General features: G+C 33.6%; 1 long non-coding RNA gene across 2 annotated transcripts; it reads left to right on the top strand.

Moving 5' to 3' along the window:
- Positions 1 to 2,614: 2,614 nt before the first annotated feature.
- On the top strand, positions 2,615 to 5,631 carry LOC132051568 (uncharacterized). Of its 2 annotated transcripts, XR_009413759.1 has the most exons (3): positions 2,615 to 4,271; positions 5,036 to 5,086; positions 5,263 to 5,631. It is a non-coding gene; the product is annotated as an uncharacterized LOC132051568 (long non-coding RNA). The 2 variants fall into 2 exon arrangements; XR_009413757.1 differs by lacking the exon at positions 2,615 to 4,271 and having other exon boundaries at positions 4,278 to 5,086.
- Positions 5,632 to 7,990: the final 2,359 nt, after the last annotated feature.

The following is a 7,990-nucleotide window of genomic DNA, read 5'->3' as shown; positions in this document are numbered from 1 at the left end:
ATTTGTAGTTGAATAAAGTCAACTATTTGCTACGAAAAATATTCGTAGCTAAATACAAAATGTTCTTTGCTACAATTGATAATGATTTGAAGCAGAGGCGGGCCCACATGAAAGAGTGGAGGTGCAAGTGCAACCATACGCGAATGAGTGGTCGAGATTCGAACCTGTGATTGTGCTTACATTTTGTATAACCTTAACCATTGAGCTATCTCTGACAGTTGCTTCACATGTGTTGAAGATTTATTATTATAGCAGAAATCATATTTGACCTATATAGTATATACCTGTGTTTTCGTCACTGCTCATGCCATCAGTAACCAATCCTACATGGTTTATCCATCAATCGTCACTAAAAATTTTGGTGCCGTTTATGTTAAGATAGTATTGTCCCTGTCGTCTTTAAATCATGGGTCCGCCTCTGATTACGAGGGACAAGTGACAACTAACAAACATCTATTCAAGCGCTTTTAAGGGGAAACAACAAGACTAAATCATAGAATGATACTATATCTTATGAAAAGGCAAAGGTCAATACAAACTCAAAACATAGTGTGAGTCGGGCTTATGATTCACTAGTAAAAATACTGCCTATTCCAAGGGCAAAAACCGAGCAACAACATTAAAAAGTAGTGGATTTTCGATTAAAAATCAATGGATTTGTGATTGTCGAAAAGTAGCAAATTGGTATTACTAACCGACCGAATCTTCGATAAAAACAAAATGAGTCTATTGGTTAATTGGGAGGGAAAAAAACTAAAAAAGGACGGATTCGATCTATTTTATAATGCACCGACTGAAAATCAAATCGAGGTATGGACCATGGAAGGTTGTTATTATTCTACCCTAGACTACTTATGTTGGTCTAAGGTTTTCATTTTTCTTATTTATACTATATAACTGCATTTTTGTGCCAAAATAATCAATTATTCCGTTGGTTTTCCTTAAAAAAATACCTTCCAATATGCTAGTTTGAGCAACTCTCGTTGGTCACACTTCTTAAAAAAAGTGATTTCCAAAATAAAGAGCAATTATACGGAGACTTATATTTAATTAGTGATTCCATAAATAGCAATTATATATACAAAGATAACGTTGATTTGCAAAAATAGACGTCGCAAAAGTGTGGAGTTGCACGAACCCGTCAACAAGAATTGAGGGTTTAATTGGACTTGGGAGTTTATATTACGCCAAGCACAGTGGCGGAGTCAGGAATTTGGCGAAGGGTATGTAAAGTTAAATATGCATTCATAATAGCTAACTTTTAACCTATGTTCACCGTGTAGTTTTACAGCGAAGGCGAAGGGTGTGCACCTGAGCACCCTTCGCCTAAGGGGGCTCCACCCATGGCCAAGCAATGTACCCGATCCTATTTTATTTAGCTTCAGCGTTGTAATTGGATACTCAATTTTCAAATTATTATGCTGTTATCTTAGCATAAGCCTTATTATTGTTTTGAGACGCGTATAGTATTGTTTAATTGTGATTCACTCTATACAAGTGTTGTTGACTGCTAGTATAGAAGCTATGAGATTTTGGATCGTGATAGATACATTTTAGAATTTTTACATTTTTTATTTGCATTTGTTTTTACCAAATACCACGATATTATTGGTCAATTTCAGTAACTTGATTTAATTTTTGGTATATATATTTTCTTACAAGGAGCTTTTTTTATTTTTTATTTAATGATGGCAAACATTTTAATGTTGGCATATTTTATGGTTTGTTATAGATCCTAAAATCTAACAGTTTGATAAGAAAATATTTTTATTGTTGCCAAATTTTTTATGTTATTTCTAAAACATATCTTTCTTTATATTTTCTTTCATCAGAACGGTTTGTAGAATACTAATTTACTCTATAACTTATTATTTTGAAATAAAACACTTATTAGCACTTGGTTTTTGGCGTAAATATTTTGTCGATTTTCAACTTTCCGCCAAAAAGCAAACGCGGCAAAAGAAAATTCTTTCCCTCTTTTATTTTTCACTTGGGCTCCAGGTTTTCTCCTTTCAATTGCGGTTAGAACTGAATTTGGTGTCTCTCTTCCTTAATTGTACTCCCACTTATTTTTTGATTAGTTTTGGAGATTGATTCTTCTCCTTCTTTGTTACTATGTCTATTACGAATGCCCAACTTTGGTAATTCAACCAATTACTTCAGATTCTTTACAATCTTTTTTTTTCTTAGGTTTTTATTTTTATTTTTTTTAATTAGGAGTTTTTAGCAGATTCTAATCATCCAAAGGCCGTTGAATCAGGGATGGCAACTGGGCGGGTTTAGTTTTGTAAAAAGAAAAATAGAGCGGTTGCGGGTTAAATGAATAGCGAATCAGCAAAGCTAAGTTAGTTAGCTTTGCGAATGAACCAGCAAAGCTTATCTTCAGGCATTCAATTCTGATACAATTATTTTTTGGTACGTAGTTAACTTCTTAGCAATTCTTACAGATCTTATGAAATATTTTGGAAAAGTAATTTTGAGAAAAGAAGGTTTATAAATATTTATTGGATAATTATAGTTTGGAGTGTTCTTACTTTGATACGTACTTTTGAAGTGTTCTTATTATTTTTAAAAATATTTTAGATTCTAGAGTCTTATTTTGATAGGTACAGTAAGAATGTTCTCTCCCCATAGAACTGCTTCTATGTCAACTCTCAAATTGGTGCGTTATCTGAAAATGCTATCAGATTTTGCTAGTTTTTGTTAGAGGTGTATATATATCTAGTGTATCATTGGACCATACACAACGACTATGCTTCAATTCCAAGCAAGTTGTGGTTGACTACAGTGGCGGAGCCACATAGAGCCGAGGGTGTTCATCCGAACCCTCTCGGCGGAAAAAAAATACTGTTTTTACAAGGTTAAAATTATTTTTTATGTATATATAGTAGATGTTGAATATAGGCTTCTTCGTATGTTTACTTTTTTATATTCTGAACCCTCTCGGCGGAAATCCTGGCTCCGCCATTGGTTGACTATATGGATCTTCACTGTTCATGTCACTTCGTTTAAGACCGTATCAGTTCAATATTATGACATTAGAGTCTCTAGCATTAAAAGTTCTCTACATTTTCAATCGGCCTTAATCTTGTACAAGATTAAAAGACTCCTATAAAACATTGGATATAAAATATGACTAAAACTTAATTCCAACTAATTGATATCACTTGTATAGATCATGCCCTATCTTTCGCTAGGTTTTGCATGAATTTCAAGAGATTGTGGTTTATTCGAGGTAACTTCTTTGCATGTGTTTTTTGGTCTACCTCTCCCTGCTTAATACCTTCATTGGCCGCTGTTTCACATCCACGGGCCAGTTTTGAAGGTTGATACAGGACATAAACAAACCCATCTCAAGCAACCTCTTCCACTTGCACCTATTATGAATGTGGTCTTTGTCTTATTAAACTATACATAATACACATATTTGAGTACTATACTGTAATCTTGTTCCCATATTTGAGTACTATACTGTAATCTTGTTCCCACTACTACATTGTAAAGCAAATCTTAATCTTCTTCCCTCAACTCTTGGACCTTGTCTGCAACTACTCTCTTGCTTTCATTCCATGATGTCCATCAATGCATGAAGATAAAATAAGGGAAGACTTAATAACCAGTATTCAAACTTCTTGGATATTTCTTACAAATTGAACTCTTTCTTTAATATAGAATACATCCTGTAAATTTTCTCGTATTTAAATCATCAATCTAACTGGTATGGACAAAAGTCATGAAGTTGATAAAGTTTACAATTTATCCTGGTTCTTACACATTACTGAGGAATTTGACTTTATGGGATAACCTATAGGATTGTTGTGTTTCTGGAACTTCTAAATGTTTCATCAATTCCTCATAGTGCAATAGGAGTCAAAAAAATTTATATGCTCCTCGAGCTCAAATACTTGGGTATAAAAAGCTCTGAAACTGTCATTAGAAGTTGTGGCAAAAGCACCTCAAATAGACTTCAATTCAAGGAGTGTGAAGGGCTTTGACACGCTGCTTCATAGTTTTTGTTTTAAGAAATGATTTGATATATCCGAGGATCAAGTCTGAAAATATAGTTTAGTTGCTTAATTCTCATGCTTTTATGTTGATTTAATCAGTTTGAGTCTCTTTATAATGCAAATTCTTGATCAACAGCATTGCATGAGTGCAGCTCAGGAGGCATATGCCTTTCTGCAGAGTATATAGACAAAGTTGGAGAGCTAGTGAAGAAGTATGGTCTGAAGCTTCACATTGATGGAGCTCGTATATTCAGTGCATCAGTTGTGAGTACTAAAATTTCTTCTTGTTACGAGAATAATGCTACCCTGAGTCATATGGATCTTGAAATTAGAGTGATTTTCAGTAGTTTCCTTTAAAGAATATCCTAATCTAGTTCAATGTCATATTAAACACACTTTGATGAATTGAATTTTTATGGGACCTGCAGTATAACCAAAGAGCTAAATTTGAACTAGGATATATAATGCATGCTCTAAAGACTAGGAGTACCAGTTATTGGAACGTGTACTAATAACATTGATGGATTTTTCGGATTGATTACAACATATAGAAACTTTTCTATAAAAAGACATGGGACAAGTTTCCTCAAGGAAGGTTATTGAATTTGAACAGAAATATTATGTATCTTGTTAGTGTGCTAATTAAAAAGGGTTAGCTTGTTTTACTTGGATGCTCAACTGCAGGTAATTCCTTCTCTGCTAAAAGAATTGAAATGATTATGAGTGGTTATAAAGTGATAAATATTGTATTCAGATAAATGATTAATGTGTATAGCCAGGTAAACGTCTTTTTATTCTAGAAGCATACTTGTGTGTACTACCCTAAGTGGCTGATTTGACTTAAACTTTGACAGATCTAACAAATATCATTCCTTTTTATGGACATATGACTTCATGGATTCTTGAGTCTTAAAGGAGGTCTAAAATGTAGAGTTGTCCATAGTTACTTTTAAGGGCATTTACGTTTGTCCTTATGTATGCCTTCTTTTTATATTCATTCTGATTAACTGGATTAATCTGTCTTTTAGGCACTTGGAGTGCCGGTTCATAGGCTTGTACAGGCTGCTGATTCAATTTTGGTAAGTGATCTCATAGCCAAAGATCTAGATAATCTCTTCTCTTTATCTCGGTACTAAGAGTCCATAAACTTTTAACGATAAAGTTAAACTTCTAACGATAAAGTTTTCAGTTGTAAATTAGAAATTACTATTGCAGTATTTTCAGATAGTTTTCTGAATTGACCTTTTTAATATAGATGCAGAATTCATTGAAATCAAGAAAGTTCATGGAAAGCTTGAAGAAAGGTCTTGCGAAATGAAGTAGTTTGTGGGATTAAATTATATTAAAGATCCAGTTGATAAGGTGAGGTCTGTTAAGGCGATTTCATCAGCAAAGCTATCAATAGAGTTGGAAATAACAGTCGAAAATTTTCATTTGTTCCAACGAAGTGGAAGGAGCTCACAGGATATTAGAAAGATGCAATGATTAATTACATTGTGTTTTCGAGATAAACACATTTTTGTCATAGCACATTATTTTGTCATAAATTGACTATTTTTGTGACAAAACATTGTTTTTTCCTAGAATTGTCTTCTTATAAAAAATATAGTTCATTCTTTATTTTTATCACAATTGTTATTGTCATTAATCACGACAATTTACAGTGACAAATTTGTAGTGTCGGTAAAAATAATATTTTTGGTGACGAAATAATAGGTTTCAACAACAACATTATACGCCATTTTTATAAGAGCAAATTTGTCACTAATTTATATATTTAGGGACGAAAGATTTTTTCGTATATAAAAGGCTATCTTTAGTGACGAAATTACTTTTGTTCAGCTACGAAATACATATAACTTTAGGGACAATTGATGTCGTCACTAATTAAACTAAAAAATTAGTGACAAGGTAATTTTGTCGGTATTAATAAACTTTTTAGTGACGAAAACACACCATCAACTACAATTTTTTTGTACTTTTTCTGACGAATGATTTCGTCATAAATACTATACATTTGGCGACAAAAACAATTTTCGTAGTTAATATGTCTTTATTTAGCAACGAAACATTAAGTTGTCTTTGTATACATTTAGCGACGGGGCTTTAGGGACGATTGATTGACGAAATTTTTTTCGTCACGAAAGGATTTTTGTGACGAAATTTGATGTTTAAGTGACAAAATAATTCGTCATTGATAATCGAATTTGTTGTAGTGTTCACCCACCCTTACCCTACACCACCACCCCCAACCCCACCCCACACCACCGCTCTATCCAACCCTCCTACCCACCCACCCCCTCTCAAATTTTCTATTTCATATATTTTATTTAACTTTTATAAAAAATGAGAAATTTTATCTTAACCCCCCCCCCCCCCCCCCCCCCCCAAACACACACACACACAACCCCCACCCTCGCCACCTACCCCACACCAAATTTAACCACGCAAACTTTCCATATTTATAAGTTTTTTATAAATGTAAAATTAATTATGAAATAGAAAATTCGGGAGGGAGGGAGGGAGGGAGGGGGGGGGGTGTCGTAGAAAACCAAAAAAAAAAAACTTTTCAAAACTCTTTTTTAAAAAATAATTTTTTTTTTGGAAGGGGGGATGGGGTGTCATGGGGGTGGGTGGTGTAAAAAACCAAACGCTTTTTTTTTTTTTTTTTCAAAAAACTTTAACAACTTTTTTTTTGGGGGTTGGGTAGTGGTGGGGGTGGGGTGGTGGGTGGGGGAGTTGTTGGGGTTTGGTGGTTGTGGGGGTGGGTTCAGTGGTTGGTGAAATACCAATTGTGGACTTATTTTCCCTATTTTGATTAGGGAAGTCATTTTCAACATTTTTAAGGAACTTGTTTTCTCAAAGAAAATATTTTTCAAAAAATTTTGTCCAAACGAAAATGAAAAAATTGAAAACATTTTCCTCCGTACCGAACACATCCTAAAACTCTGTTTGGGGATTTGTTTTTGTTACGGAGGAATTGTATTCCTAAGTTTACTTGCACTTGTTTAGCTATATTATGATTATAATGGTAAAAAGCACCTGAAATATTACTTTTTGTGAGTTTTCTATCTAAACTGTATTAGGTGTTTGTGTTTTCTACCTGAACTATCACCAATTATTTATCAAAAAACACATCGAAGTTGACCAAAACAAGTGTTTAAATACAATTGTCAAAAGGGGCGTGACAACTTAAATTTTCCCATAAAATTTTGTCCACAGGGCATGCAACTGACTCATTAATTTCGAAGTGCGTTTTGATAAATAATTGGTGATAGTTCAGGTAAGAAACAAAAACACTAGTTCAAGGAACTCGCCAAAAAAAAATGATACTTCAGGTGTGTTTTTGGCCATTATCTTTTAATTTTCTTATTAATTCCTTTAATTATCGGCATGAAGTGCTATTTGGCACCATTTTTAAACAAAAAATATGAGTGCACACCACGCACAATCAGATACTACATACTAGTCGAGGTGTGTTTTATTTGATAAATAGTTGATGGTAGTTCAGGTAGGAAACGCAAACATTTGATAGAGGTAGGAAACTCGCAAAAAAGTGATACTGCACATTTCGGTTAGTGGTTGTTAACGATTCGGTAATTTGTCAATTTACTAAATATACAAAGATACACTCTTTTTGGGACAAATCAAAAAAGAAAGTAAGACACTTAAATTAGGACGGAAGAAGTACTTCACATTTGGAGGTCTCAAATACTGCAAATACATATACATATATCTTGTAGCTAGTACATCGGGTTTCTTTTTATAGTTTATTGCAGACATTCGAAAAGTATAAGCTGCTAACCATATAGGTTAAACGATAATTGAATAGTTAACAACCAACCAAATACCGAATCGTTAACAATTACTAACCGATTAGTTGCGGTTTGATTAATTAATAAGCAGCCCTACTTTAAGTCACGTTATGAAATGTTTTGTATGTAGCTGGAATCTTGTTGTATGCTTATGTGATATGGGGGCAT

This window comes from Lycium ferocissimum, chromosome 4, assembly GCF_029784015.1.
Source record: "Lycium ferocissimum isolate CSIRO_LF1 chromosome 4, AGI_CSIRO_Lferr_CH_V1, whole genome shotgun sequence".
Lineage (NCBI taxonomy): Eukaryota > Viridiplantae > Streptophyta > Magnoliopsida > Solanales > Solanaceae > Lycium > Lycium ferocissimum.
The sequence above is the reverse complement of the archived record's forward strand: the minus strand, read 5'-3'. Positions and strand labels throughout refer to the sequence as shown.